The following is a 24,999-nucleotide window of genomic DNA, read 5'->3' as shown; positions in this document are numbered from 1 at the left end:
AGGTCCTTTGGTCACGGTTCACAATAAATATTCGCGACTAGGTCCAAAAAAGTGGAAGGAGTTGATTTCTAAACTTTAGGTCGTGATTACCACATTCGTTCAATGCTAGTCAGGATTATCATGTGTCTTCTAAAGTTTTTTCTTAGTTACAGTTACCCGTCTGAAATGATGATTTTCCTGAAAAAGCGAGTGAAGAGAAAAATTAGTACCAATATAACACATTTAAAAAACTATTCAACCACCATTTACTTTATAATAAGGTTTAAATAATCAAAGAAAAAAATTTCCTTCGAAATCCACGAAAAACTTCCCTCGGTCTAAACGAAACGGTGTTTACCATTTTGCTTCCACTCGAAGTATTCGAATTGTCAATACAATCGAATGAACGGGCAATTTCGATAAGCCGAATTCGGTTCAGGTCATCTCGCCATACAATGTTCCCTATTCGACAATATATTTTCCGTAACAGCACTTCCAAAGCGATGGTCTAGAAATTATGGTTGTTGGTTAGTTATTTATTTTGGTGAAAGCGAGCGTAATGTATTGAATTATAAGTTTTATTCGAAAATAAAAAATATCCATTTCAAAGACCGTATTTTGCCAATATTTGTTTTTTTAATATCGTGATGCTTTGACTACCATGACGTTCATATATTTTTTGTGACGATATTCCACTAGTTCGTTATCATTATTGATACAAAGGTAGTATGGGACACCAGCGTGGCAACAGACTTCGGTCTGGCTCAAACCAGCATCTGTTGTCACATCGGCGGCCCAGGCATGGCAACAGATGTCGTCGTCAGATCGAAGAAATTTTTCGTTACGTTGTATCAATAATAATAAATATTAAACACAGAACAATCTGGAACTCTAAATTTGAAAAAAAAAATCTGTTGTTCTTCTTAGCAAGCTCAATAAACTTGTGATTTAAGTTGCTCCACTGTTAATTAAATTACTCTTTACAATACTAATCATAAATCTCTTACAACACAACATAAAATTTTAAGCAAATAGAGTCATTTGGCTAAATTTTGGGCTTCAATAATTTATAGTCAATCAAGTCAAAAACCTTTATGTTTACATAGTAAAAGCAAAAAAAGTGTGCGCTTTGGCTCGTACAGTCAAGAGCACATTTTGGACCCTTACGTTTACTGAACGTTCTTATCGTAAGCGGCATGGCATAGAGTTGGATGTAAGTCTTAAGTGTAAAGCTTGACGTGCTCTTGACCCTCTACGACGCGGCTCGACACTAATTGGCAACGAATCTCTTCTTTGCGAATATCCGATCGCGTTCGTACGCAGCATGTGATCGGCAGCGTCGACACCCGAACATCCGCGACGACGTCCGAACGGTAGCGTCAACGGAGAATCGGCTTACAAGTGTGGTAAAACATTCTTTAAGTTGATAAATGTGTTGAGTATCGTAGTGTAAATAACTTCAACAACATAGTATTGTTCGTGAACATTATATAATAATAATAATAATAACGCACACGCTCAACATGGCCCCGCACTAGAGAAATCCTGTGTCGCGGGTGCCATGGACACACACATAGACAACCACAAATTACACCCAATCTCACGAGAGAAATAAATGTAGGCCATACAAATATTTCTCCCGACCCGGGAATCGAACCTGGGACCTCTGCGTGGCAGTCATGGCATGGTAACCGTTCGGCCCCTGAGGCAGTTAATATATTTAGAAGTGGTGGATCATGTTTGATCCATCAGGTTGGGAGAGGTTTGCTTCACATAGGTCGTCTTGGCGATCTACTATCTATAAAAATGTAAAAACATTCAAACAAAAGCTACTCGAAATATTAAATGAAAAACGCCAAATACGTAAAGAGAGACTTAGGCCCTTCTAGAACTGTACTTTCAACTCTGTTGGCCAACTTTATTGCTCTGTTTGTGATTGGGCATTTGAAACAAAATTCTGTACAGTTAGTCATATTAGGGCACACGCAAGGAACTAATTTTGAAAGCGTCGCTGTTACCGAAATCGATAAGGAATAGGTATAATATATAATATTTACATGTGTACTTTTATCTTGCAAAGTAATCACAGAAAGAATTTTGAGAAAAAGAAAAAGGAACTTAAATTATATTTCAGTTTAAGAACAAAAATAAACTTTTTTACTCCCCGTGTATATAGTAGAACAATTGCGGAGTAATGTACGGTACGTTATAAAAATATGAAGTTCTATTTAAATTAAGTTAAATTTACATAACGTGTAATATTTCAAATTTGTTTTGTAATTACGCGGCGAATAAAAATTCGACCCCTTGAACATCACTACACTTGGCCTTTTAGAACAATAGTGGGTCAGTGTAAATAGTAAATGCAATTTGCATGGCGTGTACCGCTGACATTCTGCTGTTCATTGGAAACTAGCTGTGGTGCTGTAAAATTAGTATTTTTGTCTTTATTTTTAGTTAATTTTTCAACCGACTTTAAAAAAATGAGGAGGTTTTTAATTCGACTGTATGTTTCTTTTTTTTGTATGTATGTTATGCGATAACTCCGGTATTTGTGAACCGAATTTGATGATTCTTTTTATGTTGGAAAGAGGGTATTTCTGGAGTGGTCTGTTTAAATTTGTAGAAAATATTCCACCTCTAAGGGTGGCAAACTAGGGGATGAATTACAGTCGAGGTCGGGTTTTTGTACTCTGTACTTGAGGTTATTTAGAATCTTATTTGTAACGCTCACACTCAACATATTATTTAATTGAGCTCCTATAAATCGACTGCTAACTTCCGATTACGCAACGCAATACACACACAACTAACTTTATTTAATATATACATCTACATAAAAATTGTTACTAAACTATTTAAAAATTGTTACATATCTACATCATCATAATCATCAACCCATTATACACCCCACTGCTGGGCATGTGTCTCCTCTCAGGCGAGGCCTTTAGGCAATAGTCCGCCACGATGGGCCAATTGCAAGTTTCATCGCGATGTTTTCCTTCACCGAAAAACGAATAGCAAATTTCAAATAAAATATCGCACATAAATTCCGAAAATTTCAGAAGTGTGAGCCCGAATTAAAAACCATGACCTCTGCTGGAGAGATGGTCAAACCATTAGGCTATCTTGGTTTATTTCTATATATCTCGGTTCGTATACTAATACAAAAAAAAAACAAAAATAAAAACAATCAAACAAATTGGTGTGATCTAGTACTTTTTAAACGTTTTGATTACAAAATGTCTATATAAAAATAAAAAAATTCTTTAAAACGACTCTATAACTCTATAAAACGGAATCCGTTTCATATGGCCATCATAGAATCAAGTATGTCAGATCACAAGTAGATTTATTTTGAAGTAAAGAACTACAAAGCTGAACCAGTAAAGACCATGAAGTACGATGCCATAGACTACGAAAAGCTTTATAATACATATGAAACAATAAAAAATAAAGACTGTGAATATAATACCCTAGAACAAAATTACTAAAAAGAAAATCCTCCGAAACAAGACTGGATAAAGAAAGAAATATCAGATGCCATAAGGAGTAGAAATGAAATGTACTAAAAACACAAACAAAACCCTAAAGACGAAAAGATAGAACAATATTTAACGAAAAGGAAAAACGTGGTGGATATAATCCAAAAAGCAAAAGTTGAATACTATTACAAAGCTTTCAAAAATTGTAAAAACAAACCTAATAAAATGTGGTCACTTATAAATACCCTCTCCCATAACAAAGCAAAGGAGACCTCTGTTTCACCCAAATTACAAATTGGTACAGATGTAATCACTGACGAAAGAAAAATCTATGAATGTTTCAATGATTTCTTTTCAAATATAGGAAAAGTCTTAGCAAATGAAATATCAAAGAAGTATCACACAAGAATAAGTCCGGTACCTGAATCTCACGCACAGAAACTATGACACCTATCACTAGCAACCACAGATGAAGTTTTAAAAAATTGTAATCATTTGAATAGTAACACGTCCTCAGGTGTTGACGGTTTAAGCACTAAAGTAATTAAATGTGTTAAAAAATTGCTCGCTGAAGACTTAACAAAATGTATAAATAAGTGCTTAGAAGTGGGAATATTCCCTGATAACCTAAACCCTGCTAAAGTCAATCCTATTTTTAAGTCGGGAAATAGAACCAATCCCGGAAACTATCGCCCTATATCAGTTCTGCCTGTTCTACCAGAAATTTTCGAAAAGATCCTGTACAATAGTGTTGAAAAATATTTAAACGCAATTAATTTCATCTACAGTAAACAATATGGTATCAGCCCAAAGTCGAACACTCTCTCAGCAACAAAGATCTTATCACCAAGTTAAAATCTAATATGGATAAGAAAAATATTGCATTAGGTATATTCATAGATCTAAAAAAGGCCTTTGATACCGCAAGTCACGAGATATTATTGGTGAAAGTAAATAACACTGGCATAAATGGAACAGCTTATAACATGCTACAATCACACTTATCGAACGTAAACAGATCTTAAAAATAGGAAACCATCAAAGTCAACCTAAAACCATTAGTTACGGCGTCTCTCAAGGATCATATATGGGACCATTATTATTTTTAATGTATATAAATAATATATATGAAATTGGTCTTAAAAGTGACGTCACTCTATATGTTGATGACACATGTTTATTTTACTTTGGAAGTTCTATAGAAACTATTGTTGCTGAAGCGCAGAGTGATCTTAAATTACTTAATGAGTGGTTTCAGTATAACCTTCTAACTATTAACGTTGCTAAAACAAATTATATAATTTTCAAAACTAGAACTAGAAAAAAATTTCAAATTATTAACCATTAACAATAGACAGTGAGAAATACTTGGGATTCATTGTTGATAGCAAACTGACGTTGAGGCCTCATATTCAAAAGATTAAATCTAAACTATAGTCTCTCACTGGAGCCATAAGAGGTGTTACCCGATGTCTTCCACATAGGGTGCGTTATTTTGTGTGCAATTTTTTAATTAAAAGAGAAGAAGAAAAAAGAGCTCTGGGGCTTAGCGGCAAAAACAAATGTAAACCTAATACAAAGAGCACAAAACAAACTAATAAAGGTACTCATCACTTTCAATACAATTACTTCACACCTACTAAGTACATATATGAAAAAATTTTAAGTATTAACAAAACATACCAGTTGTAGTGCTACTCAGAGCTTTAAATCCCAAAGATCTGAGGGACACTGCCGTGCCCGTCACGCTGAGACATAAGTTGACAAGTCCCACGTGTCTGTAATTTCCCCCTTACTTACCCTTTCAAACTGTAACGCAGTAATGCTCACATTACTGGTTAGCGGCAGAAATAGGTAAGGTGGCAGTACTTGCCTGCACGTACTCTTTCACAAGGACCTCTACTGCAACTAAACTTGACTCAAATGTGAGATGCTAGACAAATGACACCCCTTCAACAAACCAAAACGACTTTAATGAACATGTTCCAACAAGTATTTTTCATTCTATTCAATCAATCCTCTGTAGCAATTAATCAAGTATCGATTAACTTAATTGTCGATCTGTTCGCATTGCATAAAAGTATTTGAATGCAAAAGAAAAGAAATTGCAGCAATTTGATGCTGTTTCAGACAAGATCCTCATTAGTTATGTGGAGGTGCAGCTGGTGCTGGGGGCGTTCTGGTGGATTGTAATGGTGTGTAGCCTGGATAGCAGTAATAGCCTCCGCAGCCTCGCAGCCTCCAACATCTTATTTAGTAAATTTAGCAATTCAAACGTTGAAAGTCCAGTTTATAGATATTTAATCGGTTTTAACAAATATAATCTTTAAAATGTAAACTGTATAAATATAGCAAGTAAACGATTCAAAAAGATAAATCATGGTATGTTCGATACCGCGGTCGCGCAGAGAGTGACTATGGAAAGAAACAAAATCAGAATGTGAGGTAAAATGGAACAATTTTAAATTTAAATATGAGTAGAAGAAGAAAAAACGATACGATACGAATGGAGAGAGGCGATACAAAAAGGTGGGATGACGGTATAAGGAGGTCACACCGTCACAGTTGGGTGTGTATTGTATAGTCAATAGAATATTTTGGAACAATAACGCACCTAAATAATATCCGCTCTTTGACGCGGAAGCCCATAGAATGCCGTTCATTGTGGTGTTGGATTCGAGCAAGTTATGGCCTCGTGATAATCTGCACGCCTACAATTTGCAGTGCCAGTCTTAGATTTAAATTGACAAGTGGCGTTGTGGAACTACTAACGCATCCGCTACTCTAAGACGTAAAGTTGACAAGTCCCATGTACATTTACTTTCACTACTTTATTAAATATTAGATAAAATCACATAGGTATGTTACTCTGATCCCAAACTAACGATGGTACCTAGACCAGAGACAATATAGGAAAGTTAGTTTTTCTTCGTTGACCCGGTCGGGGATCGAACCGGGGACCTGAGAGATGGCGGTACCATGAAAACGGGTGTACATGCCATTAGATCACAGCGGTCTTTACTAGCACCCTCGCCTTTCAGAACCTGAACACAGTAATGCTGCTTGACGGTAGAAATTAATTATAATGACAGTCTCCCCTGGACGAACACAACCTGGACCTTCACAAGTATTGATTGATTCTTTATCTGTATTGCTACTTTTTGGCCCTTAACGACCTCATCTTCTTCTAACGTGAACCCAGTAAATGGCTCTATAATTGTATAATATTCTGTAAGAAAAATAATATTAATTTCTCCTCTTACCTATATTTAACAAGCTTTTCAAAATTCGTTAACCCCACGGACCACATAATTAACCCCATGCCATTGGCTTTCAATAGACAGTTAATAAAAAGCCAAGGAGTTAATAATTAAGTCCTTTGTCTTCGTCCAAGGATTATTTGTACAAAACTATTTAAGGCTGTATTTTATGATCAAATTTGTTAAACAAACTTCGATGAAATATGGTTTAATTTGTTGAAGTTTCTTAGAGAATTGTTCTTTCAATTTGCTACAGAATTTAGATTGTTTTAACGGTGCTAAGTTCGGCACAGAACCGCTCAACGTTTGCCGACGTCGTAAAAGTAATGAAGTCTTAAATAAATAGCTGGGCGGTTACGCAATCATGTCAAATTTTTTAATATTTTCGTTGTGGTTGGAAAATATTCATATTCAGGATCCAAATGGAAATTCCATTTAGATCCTGATTATAAATATTTTTCTCATTTTTAGCAGTTTTAAACGTATAGGTCCACAGTTCGATACATTGAGCGTGTGAATGATGATGAAAGGTGTACATTATAATAAAAATGAATAAATAAACTATTACACATTAAAAATACAACAGCAACACAGGGTAGTATTTAAGTATAATAGAATAAGCTAATATTCGACACTCTTAAATTCAAAAAATGAGCAACAAAATTAAAAAAAAATATTAAAAAATGCTGTAACTTTTTATTTTTAAGGCTATGAGCATAAACATCTACGTTTTACGCTAAAATGTTTGAAATAAAGTCCGCTTTTATGAAATAATGCTTGAAACTATCAAAATTTAATAATTATGGAGATGAGAAGGGACACTTCCCTTACTCTTGCGCCAATTTGAAAAATTAACCCTCATTACCAAAGGTGATTAGTGACAGTTTGGTTGTAGGCGTAGTCAAATCTTACTAATTAAAAAAAAATGGTGTAAGCTTAGAATAATAACGCATAGAAACCTAGTCCGCAAACGCTAAGTGAGGCAAATTGAAGCGCTCCCAATGGGCCTACACAAGCGGGCGGGCCGTCAGTGCTCAAGGTCAACTTGCACCGCGAACAGCTCAAGAATTTTAGCTAAAAATGACGAAATGGTAGATGAGTGTAAAAATACGTCAGACAAACATAAAATAGATACTAACATCACATTCCACAAGGAAGTAACGCGTTTCAACTTGTATTTTCATATAAATATTCACTAAAACCGAAAATTAATTTTGTTGCAACAAGACACGAAAATGTTGCAAAGTAACGGATTTCTTTCTGCCAATTTTGCTATTCTGTTTCAAAATAATTATATTATGTAATTTTTGTGTAATAATGCTTACCTGAAATAAAGATTATTTTGATTTTGATTTTGATTCTGGGTATCGTTTACGAGGTATTTGGGGGTGCTCATTACGAATATAGCACTTATTTCTAAATCCAAGATGGCGGACATGGCATCATTATTTGTATATTTGTGTGCGTGCCGACGAGTGTAGATACAAGTTACTTACACCTACATGAATTTGATTTTTGCCTCACTTGTGACAGTTCGTTTCATATGAAACTATCATTCTATGCGTTATTATTCTAAGGGTGTAAGTAACATCAGCTTTGACAATAAAGATGTAAATGTATCAGATCATAGCTCATTTACATCGTTATTTCCACATTACGTATTTTAAAGTAGATTAAGACTGGGATTTAAAAAAAAACAACCACTTCATAAATAATCTTTTATCAAATTCTCCGCTAATGTCCTATTATCAACAAAAGTAATGTCATTTAGAAATTATTTATAGCCAAAGTTTCTTGCACCTATGAGCATGCTATAGATTATGACGACTGTTTTAAAATATATGCGTCCTGTTTTAAAATCCAATTTTGGTTTTAAAACTCACCTAAAAAAATTTCGAAATGGCGCTTTCGCCCTTTCCACAAAACACCAACGAAATGATACTTAATATACAAGATACTTTTGCTATAAATAGTTCTAAAATAATAATAATAATAATAATAACGCACACACTCAACGTACAGATTCTGATTCAGATTCATTTATTTCTCAAATATAACATTACAGTATAAATTGCATTACATGTCAAAGTATAAGAAATTATATTGAGATCGTCAGACAAAAAGGAAAATTATAAGAAAAGCACACAATAATTAGAAAATTAACAATTCATTATGTACTATTGTTGTTATTAAATTACATATCAAATATCATTCTCCATCAAGGATCGTCATAAGTTGATAACAATTATACAAGAGTATGTTAATGCGGTAAAAATTAGAATAAAAATAGAAAATACTGAATTCGTTACAATTTAAAGTCCATAAATTCTTTTACAGAGTATATAGGATTTTTCAAGACAAGGTCTTTCAGCCGGCGCCTAAATGTTTCGTCATACGGTTCAAGTCTGAGAGTAGCGGGTTAACGCTCATAGTAAGTAGGTCCGATGACACGCGGGTTTTTCTCTGCAAGTGCCATGCGTCGGGAGACTGTTCTCAAATGACCGGTACGGCGAAGTATGATGCCAGAAACATCTACAGTACCAAATGAAGACAGATTATTTCTAACGTACATTATAATTTCGTATAAGTAGAGTGAGTAGTGCGTCACTATGCGTTGCGCTACAAAGAGATTTCTGCAGGAATGTCTGTGTTTTACCCCAACCAATACGCGTACGGCATGTTTTTGCATTAGCATCTATTTGCATTCGTGGAGTTACCCCTTATGAGTGAACCGTACGACATCAGCGAGTGGAAATGTGCAAAATAGACCTGTCTTAATGCAGAATCAGAAATGAGCAATTGCATAATGAGCGTCTTCATTATCGAATTAGAATTTGTCAACATCACGCTACAAAGTTGTGGATCTGCAATATCGTTTGCAGGCGTAATATTAAGTAACAAAGGACTCAGGGCATCGCAATATACAAGGAGTTGCCACAGAAGTTGCAGATACATCAAGTGTCGGAGAAATAAAGTCGCTGGTTATCTCTTAGACATTATTTTCAGGAAATGGTATCACACTGCAGGGTAGTAGAGCTGCAACATCGTCTGTAGACGTAACGTCAAGTTAAGAAGGTTTAAACGCACCTACTACTAAAGGGACCACTGATTTCAATTCGCCTAATGATTGGTCACAGTTTCTGTAAGTACATCAGACCTCGTGTGTTATAACTAAATCATTACAAATAAAAGTAGACGAAATTTGAAACTCGACCGCAAAACGTTGTTGTTTTTAAAATTGCAGACTATTTAAATGGTTGATAACTAGGAATAAGAATCTATTTTGCTCACCTGTATAACATGTATACATTATACAAACTTTATTTTTCATTTAATGCGTGCATGACAATTTCATGGACAAGAATGAACAGGGTCGAAAGAAAGTCGAAACTGGTAACCTGGTAACCAATGACGGCTTATTGGGGATGTAACCACAACTACGATTTCTAATAATATGAATTGAATCTATTTTATTATTTACGTCATAATCGTTTAATTACCATAATATCAATATTATTACTCTACTCACCTTTAACTATGCAACTACCCTCTAATTGTAGAATAATTGTAATACTTGTCTTTCTCGTCCGTTATATGAATTGACTCGTTTTTTTAATATCTTTTCTCATGTTAAGCGATTATTACGTATATCGTTAGTAAGAAAAGAGTGGATAATTTACAAAACAGGGCTGTTATGTGATGTTTTCACAGATATTTTTTAATATTTACTTACATTTATTAATGAACACATCGATGTAAAAAATCAATGAACTCAAATAAAAAGGTTGGTGTTGGCCAACAATGTAGGTAAGTAAAATGATATTAATACAATTTTTGTACTTATTGCTGTAAATCCATGTGCTTAATTTAAAAATTCAAATTTTATTTTCAATTTTAATTTGACGAAGTATTCACTTCTTTTTTTTTCATATATGATGCACTTGGCATTTAAATGACAGGATTTACACGTGAGATGTAAAGAACAAAATAAACGATTTTATGTGGCGTAATGGACAAATAGTAAATTTGGTGAGAAGTAAAGTCAAAATTTCTTTTTTAAATAGTGTAAGGGACAGGAAGGTAGCATCGAAGAAGTTATTCCAAAATTTCTTGTTTAGATTGGCATTTAAGGCAAAACTTTGCAGCAATTTTTATATAGCGTCCCTTAACGCAAAATGTTGCATTTTGCGTATTTCAAATATTTCACGGGTGTAAGGGATTTACTTGAAGAGCTATCTAAATTCTAAATATACAGAAAGATAGAGGAGAAAAAAAGAAAAATAACGGTGCAATAAGAAGAATGGTCGGATGTCCCTTACACCAATTGAATTTAAGAGTGTCGATATAGGTACAACAGTCAGCCTTATTGTATATTAAGGTGATATAAAGTCAGTCACACAATCGACGAGATATGATAAAATTTCCTCCGTGTTATAATCCTGATTTTACTAAAAATACAGGGTTCTTTTTCCAACAAACTTTTAAAATAATCGTTCCGGAACTAGGTTATAAGGTCAAAGAAATATAAGTGAAAGAACAATACAACGTACCTTTAATTAGTTATATGTTCTTTTATAATTAACAAAGTTTCATGGCATGTATTCATAAAACTTTATTATGACCGAGGTTCTCAACGTTTTAATTGGCTTTTGTGCTTTATGCACCTTTTTTCTTATTACTGTTACCGCTATCATCATCATTATATGTCCCTTTCGTGGTCCAAGTCAGTTTTCAAGGATTGTGGACTCTCTATATGCCGCTATACAATAAAGCTATTCTATCCACACTTAGCTGTTAAATTCGAGTGATAAACCGGCATTTTAAAATTTTATAACAATAGCGAATATGGCGAGCACCGTGACCTCCCATTTTTATGTCATCGCGAGCGCCGGCGACCAATGACTACAAAACATAAACACAGTGCCAAACATGGCTGCAAGGTAGCTGATTTTTAAATATTTGCACAGTAATTTTATCAACTTAAAAACTGAGCGCGACTAACGAGATGAAATGCGATGATTTAACAACAAAGATAGCTATATACGCAATTTCATATAGTTGTTCTCGTTCTTCAAAATGTATAACAGTAGTTCATTACCAAATAAGCAAACTTAGATTTATCAACTGAATTAAAAATTATCACTTGGAGGTTTATTATGCTGCCTTGCTACGGCCACAGGTTTCATCACGAAGTCTTTCTTCACCGTTATCGAAAGGTAATGCTTACTAAACTTTCAGAAATGTATATAACTTAAACTTTAGTCATAGGTACGTCTCACCACAGGGTAATGAATCGACGACCTCTTTATTTGAGAAGCAGCCGTTCTCCACTACCAAAACTACCGTTCTTTATATCTATTTAGTTAAAGACTTGTGTATGGAGTGCCAAAAAAATGGTGTGATATTTTAATTCCAAACTCTGGGATATGTACTAGAGCCCCACGAAGGGCGCCATTGTTATAGATTTTTAAAAGTGACGCCCAACGTGGGACTTCAGTATTAACGGCAACGGCTTCAAAGAAACCTTACACGCGACCAATAGAAAATAAATATTATAAACATTTATCTTTTAAAGTGAAACTCTTAACATAATGCAGGATAATTTTATATTGTTCTTTGTTAACCTAGAAAGTTTGTTTATTAAAGTATTCGATTTAACACTTTAATCAACATTTGTCGCGTTATACCCAATTAAACCGTATCGGAAGAGATTATCCTTGATGAGTATTCTTAAATTAGTTTTGTTATAAGAGAGTAAAAACGATGTTTGAGTTACCAATTTATTTTTGTTCAGAATACAAATGTTTGCTTTAAAAGTAGGTAATTGCTTTGAGCGTTTGTAAATAGGACCACATTATAGCATGTACAACGTATAATTATTTAATCTTTACTTTAAATTCAACTCGTAAGTGACAGGTGGTTAGTGTCAGGTAGGGACCGACCTAGGTGAATTTACCATGACTAAATTGAGGACGTCCAAGAGTACCCTTAATCGACGAGCTTGAAAGCATTGATGCGTGTTGATGAGGCGAATGATGTGTGTCAAGATCGTGTGGAAGCAAGTGGAGGGTGTGAAATATATGCATGTTTAATAAAGTACAAGAATATTTATGTTTAGTAGTAGTTAGTTTCTTGTAAAATTGTCAAATATCTAATCCTATATAATAGAGTAACAGTAGAGATCCTTTTGAAAGATTTCGTCCAGGGAATAATTGCCACCTTACCTATTTCTGCCGCCAAGCAGTAAGAGTGAGTAAGAATAAGTAAGAGTGTTGCTGAAATCACAGGCATATGAGATTTGTCAACTTGTCCTTCAAAAGGACGGGCGCAGTGGCAGTGCCCCTCAAATTTTTGCGATTTAATGTTCTGAGTGGCAATACAACTATTATGGACAGACGTGTAGCTTACTATAAATGTGAGGCCAGACGAGCGTAATTTTGTGCGTTGGGAGTTTGCGCAGCATTCGGTTTCATATAAAAGTACAGTTTGTTTCACACGACGACGCAAAATGAGTTATCTGCCGATACACGGGCGTAATGACGACTGACTTTCGGTCGCAGCGTGTGACGGACTGGCGCGGGTGGAGGTAGGGGTGAGGGAAGGGGGTCACTTTGGTAAAAACGCTTAAAAGTAACTGAATAAAATACGTTCGTCTGGTGCTCCAACCGAGTTTCGGTCGAGCGCAAACTGCGCACCTCAAAAAACGCCACTCACAATTCACAAAATTGCGCTCGTCTGGCCTCACCCTAAGGCGCATGAGTTGTCCGCCCTGTCACTTGATATTACAAAATAGAAATCTGCCGCAAAGCGGTGATATGGCATTACAGCGTTCCGGACTTATCAATTTTATATTTCGGGGTGACGAATTGCAGTGGAAGTAAATCACAAAGACTTGAAGGTCAGGTCTTTGTGATTTAAAGTGGCACTACAACTGTTACTAAGAACTGTCATTTGATAATATTAAAAAAAAGAAATGTATGTACGTCACCGGTGTTTAACCCTTTCATGCTCAGTAACGGCGTTTGTCGTAAAATTTAATGTCAGAATATGGTTAGTACGGGGTAGCCCGTTTCGCTATTTGGGTCTCAAGAAGCATGTGAACACAAAACACATTGCCGTTCACTGCGTCTTTATAGAGGAGTATCAACAAAATTGTATGATTTACGTTGTACGTTATATGTAATAATAATAATTTTCTTTTTTCATATCGAATCAATAAAAGCACTACAACCCAAAGAAAAGCAATTTTTGAGTGCGGTGTTATTTAATTCCTGGAGGTGCAGTGCGTCTGGTATGTTCGCCATGAATAGAGTAGATCATTTTTGCAATGATACGCGAACAACACCGATTGGTCTTTTCCATCGAGTTTATAACCAGAAATAGAAACGAAATGTCATTTAGTTTGTTTGAAAACTATTCTGTTAAATCATTGCGGTGACAACTGCGCTCCATTTGGCCTGCGTGAATTCGAAACAATTGACGAGTGTTGTCAGTTGTTTCATTTCAATACGACCAGTTTAACTTGAGCTTTGCTATAACGGACGAAAATTAAAAAAAAATCATAATTTAATATTTAATTACCGATGAAATGTGGTGATTAGATGTTTTGCTGTTTTTCTTACACCACCGAATGGAACAGCCCCCATTGTTAGAGATATAATCTTTATTACAATAAATACAGAATATGTTTTTGAATACACAGAGACGTACACACAGGTCAGTTGTTGGCGCTGTACTATTTCAGCTTTCTTATTTGTGATTTCAGCGCAAACGAGAGTTGATATTTAAAAGTTATGTCAGTACCATTTGACTGCGAGAGATTTCTTACGAGAGTCAGCGATTCGGCCAATATTATTGTAAGGATAGCATGTGCTACTTTCTAAACGAAAACACAATATTTAAAATATAATTTATTATAACGATTAGTTGTACTTGACGTATAATTTAATTTGAATATTAATGATTTACTTCATTAATAATAACGTGAGTTAATAAAATTCAAAATAAGTTATATGATATGTAATGTGATGTTAAATTGTTATTAATGCGTATATACCTAAATAAAGAAACATTTTTATTAAGTACTGTCTATGAATGGGTTAACTTGTTTAGTCAAACACACAGAGAGCGAGTGCGGGTCGGGAGCATGGCGGGTCTAATTCTGTGTATTTATATGGGCGACAACACACCACGCCCAGTATGTTTCACGGTTTAATATAATCTGTTTTTGGATACGTGCGAAATAAATAAATTTATTATTATTGTTTTTTATAACGAATTGGGGATTTATTTCTTTACTGTTAAGTAACGTAAGTACAGTATTACGGAGTACGTGACCAGGCATCATTATGGCTAGTCACATTCTCGCATGAGAGTCCGCCTCATTTCGGTGTCGAGGTCAAGGGTGGATGTGTAGTGGAAAAGTGATTTAGAAATGCTAATCGTGTATGATTATGACTTTTGTTATTAATGTTATACGGTACGAAAATCGTATTTTCAATATTCAGTTTCTGCAGGGACAGCCGCCTTCCAAATACGTGTAATAAAATTTGCTTTGCTTCAGAATAAAGAGCATTGAATGGAATATGCTCTTTGGGAAATTAAAAATAATTTGTTTCCGTTTGATTGCAGCCGTGGTAGCTTAACGTTTGACCTACCTTTCAAACTGACGCCGTGGGTTCCAATCCTGACTTCTGAGTTTCCCGGAATTGCTGTGCAAAATTTAATTTTTACCATAAGCTTTTCGAAAAAGATCCATAGCCCTCGGAAAACGTGTTAAGTCCCCAACACGCATTGGGCCGAGGGACGTGGCGGCTACGGCCTGAACCCTCGCGGTCTTCTCTCAGGAAACCCGTGTCCAGCAATGGGATGATGTGCTGAATTGCATATTTTATTTTCTCTAACAAACCAATGTTTTGGTTTCTTTACAGGTTCCAGGATCACGGCTGACAGGTAGTATTAGTCATCAATCTGTTACAGTTTAATTTTGAACTATGGTTACAAAAACTATTAATTTATCTACCTTATTTTGATTATAGTTATTAATACAAAGACCGAACACATAGAAAAACTTTTCCGACCCGATGGGACTTGAACCTACGACCATACTGCACCGTAGAATAGCTCTCACCAACTGAGCTACGGTCAAGTTATCGAGTTGTCTAAATTCTCCTAATGGATTTTAAGGCATTCTTAACCATTGGTGACATCTAGTGAGAGATTTTAGAACCGTCTTCATTATCTTACTCTTTATTTTACGGCAATAGGTGACAATTATTATTTTATTTCAACTGATAATTCTTGTACATCGACTTGTACTGCGATGACCCTAAAACTTATAATTCCGATTTCATTTTGTAGTCTATTTTTTTTTTTTTTTTTTTTTTGGGGTATTTGGCTTCTGTCCTACTGAGGACAATTTTGCCAGTGTCCGGGTTGAAAGATACACGGTATATTTATCAAGATTCACTCAAACGACGATGATCGGTTGCACCATCCTATGGACAAAGACAAAACACGGGGTTATTTGACTAGCTACTTTGGATGAAAAGCGTAAACACATGCTGTGCACATAGTAAAAGTTATAAACGTATGTTATTTTGTTCAATATATTTAAATAGAGTAAATAGTAGAGGAGGTTTTAAGGGAGAAAGGATACTATAAAAATTTGTGGGACGAGGGATACAATCTGGAAGAAGATCGTATAAAGAGACGGGATATAATGCACAGTTAAAAAATATATGGTCAAGAGTTCCTTCTTCAAGACCGCACTCACAAAGGGAGTGATCCCTTATCCTGAGCTTAGCAAGAAAAGTGGGTCTGCAGTTATGTCCTAGGCGCAATCGGATGATAGTTGAAGTTGTTCTTTTACTGGCCTCACGGAACTCGAAAAACCAAGGTTTCTTGGGTATTACTGGTTGAAGACCAGCATAATATTTGCCTTTTTGTCTGCTAGAAGACGACCAGTAAGTCTTCCAGTTATTGTGTAAATCAATCTTAGCCTGGGAGCGTAAGTCTTGAGAAAAACATTTGTCATATATAATGGTACCAGAATGAATCGCCCATTTAGCCCATCTATCCGCTTGTTCGTTCCCAGGAATGCCAGAGTGTCCAGGAATCCAAACCAGAACAATTTGTATGCCAAGGTTTGAGCAATTGTAAAGGAGCTCTTTTGTTTTAAGATTGATTGGGTGAACATCTTTGCTACGAAAGGGGAATTTTAACAGATCGTCCAGGCAGCTACGAGAGTCTGTAAAAATTACAGATTTGTCTATTTTGTGGGATTCAACATATGAAACTGCCTCAAAAACAGCGATCACCTCACCCGAATATACGGACGCTTTAGAGGGAGATTTAAAAGTTAAGGAGATATTAAATGTAGGGATCCAGACGGCAGAGCCAACAAAATCATCTGTGGTGGATTTGGAAGCATCTGTAAAGATATTGAGCCAACCGTTCCATTTCTCATTAACAATTTTATTAAAAAGTATTCCAGCATTAGGGTCATCTTTGACAATTCCTAGGTTGGTAACAATGTTGGGTTTAAAAATTAGTGCATCAAAATCAATTAAAAACAATGGATTACCAGAGTATTGATTGATAGGGGGGCCAATGAGAGATTTGTTAAAGCTTTTTAAAAGGCATGGAGGGCTCTTATGTTCCCAGTATTTAGAAGTTGTAACAAGGTTCGCTAGTTGAGTCAAGGGGGCAAGTAAGGGGTGGGCAGAATTTTGTAAGATTTTGAAAAAGAAACGGTCGCATAAGTACTGACGACGGAAACATAACGGGGGATCTAAGCTCTCAACCTGCATGGCATTGATTGGAGATGATTTCATAGCTCCTAATATAACACGAAGACATCTAGCCTGTATATTATCCCAATAGTTAACAGCGGATTTGTTACAGGGTTCTAATAAAAATGAAGCGTAATCAAAATGACTCCTTATTACAGCATTGTAGATCAATTTTTGGGTATAAGGGTGGGCACCCCACCATACTCCACACAGAGCTCTAATAATATTTATACCCTTTTCACATTTATTTTTAATATAATTTAGGTGAGGGATTCCAGTCATGTGGGAATCAAAAAAGAAGCCTAGAAACTTAACCTTGTCGTGTACAGGGATCAGTTCATCATTTAGGAAAATTTGTATATGTGGGACACGTCTTTTTCTTGTGAACACTACTATTGAGCTTTTACTGGGTGATAGGAGAAGGCAGTGATTAGTGAGCCAATCTTGCAAGTATCTAATGGCAGTATTTAGTTGGATAGTGCATTCATCAAGAGACTCTGAGGAATAATAGAGTGCTAAATCGTCTGCATACTGTAGAACATCACAGAAGCAGTCAACAGATTTATCAAGGTCAGCAGTGTATAGACTATAAAGGATGGGGCTCAAGACAGAACCTTGTGGGAGTCCCTTCCATATCATTCTGGGGGGGAGAAGAGAACCATTGATACGTACTGAGATGGAGCGAGACATTAGCATGTTATAAATGATGTTAATCATCCTCACTGGTAGACTCAGCTGATGCATTTTTTGCCTGAGTAGCGGGAGATGAACATTGTCATAAGCGGCTGTCACGTCCAGGAAGACTCCAACAAAGTACAATCCTCTGGTGAGTGCGAGTCTGATCTCAGTAGAAAAGGTACTGAGGCTGTCAAGAGTGCCCATACCCTTACGGAATCCGAACTGCGACCTGGATAGAAGTCCTTTGCTCTCCAATATCCACTCTAATCTATTTTTGATGAGGTGTTCCAATATTTTGCATAATACTGATGACAGCGCAATGGGTCTATATGAGCCAGGATCCCTTGGATCCTTACCTGGTTTAAGAATAGGGATAACAACTTGAAGTTTCCAGGAGTGTGGAATATCACCATTTTCAAAGACTTTATTGATAATATTAAGTAGGACAGTTTTCGAAGAATTTGAGATGTTCTTAATAAAAGAGTATGGGATACCATCGATTCCAGGTGTAGAGTCTCTTAGGTGGTTCAAAACTGAAGACAGTTCTACGGAGGAAAATGGTTGATCCATTCTATCATTAGAGTTGGGGGAAAAGGAGGGAGGGAAACAGTCCATAGATGGGACAGAAGGAGGTGCCAATCTATTAATAAAGTCATCGATCCAAGTTGAGGGCTCATTACAGGAGAAAGTATTGGATACACGAGAGCCTGAAAACTTTTTAAAATTTTTCCAAACTAGAGAAGATTTTACACGAGGAGAGAGATTCTCGCAAAACTGAGACCATCCAAGGCGCTTTTTTTTTGAGAACAGCTTTTTGGATTTAGCATTGAGCTTCTGGAAGGACAAAAAGTTTTCAATAGTAGGATTATCCAAAAAAAGTTCTTCAGCTCCATTGCGTTCTAGAATAGTTTCTGTACAGTCGGAGTCCCACCATGGGGGGGAGGAGATGGTGTCTTTCTTAGATTTTTTAAGAGGGATAGAGAGATCAGCAGCAGAAAGCAGAATGTTAATGAAATCCTCATAGATTACAAGGAAATTCTCATTTGTAATTAGTGGGAGTAACCTAGTTTTAACTTCCACTAATGAAGAGAATTCATCCCATTTAGCCTTATTCAGTTTAAATTTAAGGAGGGGGGGTGCAGGCGGTGCCAACTGGACAGACTGAGCGAAAGTTATTATTATAGGAAGATGGTCACTGCCATAAGAATTGAAAAGTACTCTCCAAGAGAATTTGGAAATTAATTCAGAAGAAATTAGGGAAAGATCAACACAACTGGGATTTTGGGCGGGAGAAGTTCTTCTCGTAGGGGAACAATCGTTTATAACACAGAGATTGTTATTATCAAGCATGCCAATAAGAAAGGTGGCAGGAGATGAACAATGGCTAGAGCCCCACATTGTGTGATGACAATTAAAATCACCAAGCACAACAAGAGGGGATGGGAGAGAAGCAAGGATGGAGTCTAGTTCAGTGAAGATAGATTGATCAGGATGGGGGATGTATACTGAAACAAATGTTATGTTTAAAGCTCTAGCTGCTACGACATTAAAATTCGGGGAGTGAGAAGGAAGGTGTAATAAAGAATAAACAGTGGGTCTTTTAATAATTAGAGCACAGCCATCATATCCATTGTTGTTATCATCCCTGAGACATGAGAAACCAGGAATCCTAAAACGCGAAGATGGCTTTAGCCATGTTTCCGAGATAGCCAGGATGGTGGGCTTATAGTTATTTATTAAATCAATTATTTCATGTTTTTTATGACGAATTGACTTACAGTTCCATTGTAGGATTGGGGTCATTATTAATATGGATTAAAGAGTTTAATTTATTCAGTGATTGAATGACATTGTTCGGTAGGGAATCATCAAATTTAGAAAGAATATTGATAAGTGTGTTGATAAGTAATTCAATAAGATTTTCGTTTCTGGAGGTACTGTTTGATAAGTCTGAATTAATAGCACAGCCATTAGGTTGTGTGGACTGCGGAGTCATAATAAGGTCATTGTGGCTTGCTTTATCGAAACCAGGTTTTGGGGAAACCCAGGGTCGGCGTTCAAAATAAACAGTTTTTCTTTGGGAGGAGCTTGGGGAAAGAGGGGGGAAATTATGAGGTTGAGAGGTTGTAGGAGAACATTGGGTTGCTGCAGGAGGTTGAGCTGTCATGGAGCGAGTGCTGTCAGCAAAAGATTTACGTACAGTCCGGAATCTAAGGGAAGCCTCCGAGTATGGGATGTTTTCTGTTGACATAACAACCTTAATAGATTTCTGTCTGGCTTGTTCAGGGCAAGAGGGATCCGTGGCCATATGGGGGCCACAACAATATAAGCATGTTGGTTGGGAGGTACCACAAGAATCTCCAGCATGTGGTTGGCTACATCTGAAACACCTGGGCTTTGAACGGCATTGGGCTTTCACATGACCAAAGCGGCAGCAATTGTTGCACTGTATGGTTGGTAGGGTATAGATCTCTACTGGAAGGGATGTATGATAACACAGGACTCTTTCAGGTAGCTCTTTGCCAAGGAAAGAGACCATTACTGTTTGGGAGGGGATCCAATGTGGTTTGTTATCAATATATTCTTTCCTGTTTAGACGTCTGGCCTTAATGGCTTGGGAGCCATTAGTGCAATCAATTGACTTGACCAGTTCTTCCATAGTCCACTCTATCGGAATGTTTCTAACAATACCATTTCTTATCAAGTGAAATGTGGGGATAATTGCTTTGTAAGAATTCGTGGTGAGGAGAGAATTTTCAATAAATTTGTTTGCGGATATTGCACTAACAAAAGTAACTACAACCCGATTGCGCCCTGTAGCTTTGATACCGTCTTTTGCAATCCCATGTATACCATTCTTACTTAGAAACTGGGCAAACGTCAATAATTTGATTGTAAGACCAGATGAGGGGTTGGACTCTTCTCTCGATACGTGAACTATAAATGGACCCTTATCAGATTCACTATATTTTAATTTCATACCGTCAGCAAATTCGGGTAAGCTGTAGGTTTGTTGGGTAGATGCATTTGGAGGAGCGTTTGAAGAACGTTTCGGAGGTTGCTCCGATGTAGTTTGGGAGGAAGATGCTTCATCACTGGCACGTTTTTTAGGCCTGGAATTAACATTTTGGGTGGGATAATGGTCGAAATCCATTTGAGAATCCGGGCTCAAGAAACCGCCAGTAGAGAAGCCGCCTCCCCCATCAGGGGGGTTATCGTCGTCCATCACCAGTTAGTATCTAAATTTACCTTCACAAACACAACAACAGCACCACAAAGTATACAAAAAAGGCAACCAATTTCACTCGGAAAGTAACAATTTAAATTTCGACACGTGTATACTGACAGGAGCCAGACACTCGACCTTTGTAGTCTATCTTTCTTGAAGACTGAGTAAAATGACATTTGTAGGGTTGCCAGTTTTCATAAAATTTTAAATAGTTATGTAGGTTGTTGTCGATAGTTTTATAAATAGATCTCGAAATAAGGTAAAAAATTTGCCAAAATGACTGAATTGTCAATGTTACTACGTTCCAACTATTACTAATTGCGTTGCCTTCTTTATTCTTATTCTGACTGATGGCCTCCTAGTACCGATATCAATTTTTATTCTTATGCATTTTAACAAGGATAGCCGAACTTAATGTCCGTGTTGAATTAAATCTCTGTATTTGTCATAAACATAGTTCTAAATATAGTGTATGAACGTGGGGCGCACTATAAGTTTCCGGAATGAAAAAGAAAAAATACTATAAATGGTCAGAAATGAATTTATAGTTTCTCAAAATATTCTCCGTTAGCGTTAATGTACTTTTTCATACGAATGAACCAATTTTCAAAAACAGTTATGCCTCTCCTCCGTGACAATCTCTGAAACATATTTTTCGTACTCTTCGACAGATTCTTCAGGTAATGAAAATGGTTGACCGCGTAACTGGTTCTTAATTTTTGGAAATAAATAAAAGTCACAAAGTGCCAGGTCTCATAAGGTCAACGTTGTTCACCTTCAAAACTTCATTTGTCTGTTTGGCCGTGTGAGAACTGGCATTATCGTGATGCAAGATGATACGGCGTCTACGGTTGCTTAATAACTTCCGGCAAAAAATGGTCATATACCAATCACTATTCACGGTTCAACGATTCTTCAAAGCAATAGTAGCCACGTGTCCAGTTTTATTAAAAAAGATGCAATCATCCGTTTAGAGGCACTTTGCACGCGCGCCACTATGGTTGGTTTCGGCTCATCTCGAAAGACCCATACGCTTGATTGCTGCTGTGTTTTAGGATCGCAACTTATAAATCCATGTTTGTTTGTGATGTAGACAATCAATTTCTAAAATGACGCCACAAAGTGAAAACAAGTGATAGCCAGATGAAACAAACTGTATTCTACAGCCAAAGAGTTCCATTTTCAAATGTTTTAATTACTTTTTAAATAGGCGCTTTGTCGTCGAGTTGCGGATACCAGCCCGTTGCACCAAATATCAAGTATGAGTACTTTTTAAATATTGTTTATGTATGTGGCCAGTTCCGGAAACTTATGGTGCGCCCTAGGTACAAACTACTACTAAACTAGGTAAACTGACAAAAATTGAAAATTCAAATGAATTTATGTTCAGTAATTGGTCGATGATGATTTAAATGAAACAAGTTCGGCTATTTATTCCATAAGCGTGACCAATATTCAGTCGGTAGTCGATAGAATATTTATCGACTACAATCACTAGCTGCTCACAACCGGGCAACAGTTTTGCGCTATGAACTGTCTTTTTACTCCACATTCGAAAAAGACAGAATATAGAGAAATTTAAACGTAGTAATGTAGTTTTATACGGTGGAAGGTTGCGTTAAGTTTAAAACTAGAAAAATGCATAATTCAAGTTCTTATATTTACGCGATTACTTTACATTGGAAATTAATTGGAAGGAAGAAATTGGAAATTAAATTAGGTAGGTATTAGTTAATCTAAAATCGCTTACATTTGATTTTTCCGAAACAAACCAATCTTTCGAGTTCTTTACAGGTCATGTTTCAAGTCAGCCGTGACCAAACAGTTGCAGTGTAACCACTGCACCCGTTAACCTGATACATAAAATTGACAAATCCCATGTAGCTTCACCCTTAGTAGCTCAGTGATTTTTTTTACTCCTAAAATGGGACATGTCTCCATAGTTAGGTAAGCTTACCTATCATTCAACAAAAATCATAGCTTCAAAATCCAGGTGATGTCCCGAAAACTTGAAAAATTATTATTTCGGAAAGTATTCGGTACTTGATTTTTTTTTGTGGAATTAGTCTTTACGTGCAGCTAGGTTTTAAAGCATGTTGAAAACTAGCATATAATAAAGCCAGAAAAAAATAAAGTAAAAAATGAGTAAATGGCGATTTATTCGCAGCTTATATGAGCCAGCGCGGCCAAAAAACGTTTATAATATGCCTACACGTAAGGCCTTTCAAAAAACAATCTTATGTATTACTTAGCTTAACGATTTGGTCACTAGAATTTTATTTTCAATAAATATCAAATACTTACGAGACATAAACTTTGGTCGAAGTTTTCTCCAAAACTATTGTGGTGAGACTGATGGGAGTTTTACTCGTACATTCGGAATGAAAAGTTTTCTCTGATTCTTTTGTTAACAGGGACATGTCCGATTTGCTGGCGTTGCGTCCACAAATTTGTTAATAATACTACGTAGTGTCACCGCCGCGCGGACGTCGTCGTGTCGACGCTGTGCGTGTGTCGTTGGCAAGATGCTGACACTCGAAAGACGTTAGTGTTCTCACTCTTCAAAACCGGAACGCAATGAATATCAAGTCTTACGGATAAATACGAACAAAGTATCAGGAATTTTGTTTTTACATTTTTTGCGACCAATATAGCATTTATAAGTCCTTTAACTTGAAAAATATGGCCCAGTAAATTCACCATTTTTATAAAAGCGGAAATCATAAAACCTAGCAAGAATACGCAGTATAAATACAGAAGCTGTTTTATTTATGGCTGATACCTGCTCCAGTCTTCATCCATGGTTATGCTATGCTTTAGTCTTTGTGGTATGGTTTGGGTTATGAAAGAAGCGAGAGCGTTTTGCAAAAAAAAATACTTAAGGGACACCACACATTACCTATATACATTACGGATACGCATTAAGGCGGTAAGAAAAATATCATTTTTTCAAACTCGAATTAAAAATAATTTTATTTCATAAGTAAAGAAATTACACTTGAAATCCTCAAATTGATTACAATGACAACAACAATCTCTTTGTTTCTCATTGTTTTTGTTAAAAAGTAATTAAAAAATAAAATAAAATAATTTTACACTTAAACATTGTCATTACTGTTATTATATTAAGCGTCGTTACTACCTTAGCTGGAATTCAAATTTTTGCCGAGGTAAGTTTGTGTTTTTTTTCTATAGTGAAAATTTCTAGGAATCGTGTTTTTACCTTATAGTAATCCGTGTGTATCTGCAATTTTACTATACATTTTTTCCAGTGATTGAGTAAACAATTTCACTGCTATGCGAAGTCAACCAAAGCCATTTGAGGTTGTATAGACTCTTAACTTAAAGCGTTTTTTTCATTGGCTTAAGTCGATCAATAAAAGTGGTGACTAAAACATTACTAATGCCGCTTTTACATTTATTATTTTTAAATACACTAACGAAATTACAAATAAATAATCTCAAGAAATGGAAAATTACATTTTATGGTCCTTCACCCATTAACTAATGCTACTTCGAATTTGTATTTCAGGAAATAATTATCATTTTCTAATTTAAATAGATATTTTCCATGA

The 24,999-nt window shown here is 36.0% G+C and overlaps 1 long non-coding RNA gene across 1 annotated transcript; it reads right to left on the bottom strand.

Annotated features, from left to right (window-relative positions):
• Positions 1 to 16,170: 16,170 nt before the first annotated feature.
• Positions 16,171 to 21,563, bottom strand: LOC113227462. Its single transcript, XR_003310199.1, has 3 exons — positions 21,445 to 21,563; positions 21,178 to 21,308; positions 16,171 to 16,221 (listed from the first exon to the last, which is right to left on the bottom strand). It is a non-coding gene; the product is annotated as an uncharacterized LOC113227462 (long non-coding RNA).
• Positions 21,564 to 24,999: the final 3,436 nt, after the last annotated feature.

This window comes from Hyposmocoma kahamanoa, unplaced genomic scaffold (genome assembly GCF_003589595.1).
Source record: "Hyposmocoma kahamanoa isolate Upper Pololo Valley unplaced genomic scaffold, ASM358959v1 210, whole genome shotgun sequence".
NCBI classification, from domain to species: Eukaryota; Metazoa; Arthropoda; class Insecta; order Lepidoptera; family Cosmopterigidae; genus Hyposmocoma; species Hyposmocoma kahamanoa.
This window is presented reverse-complemented; position numbering and strand designations above follow the sequence as displayed.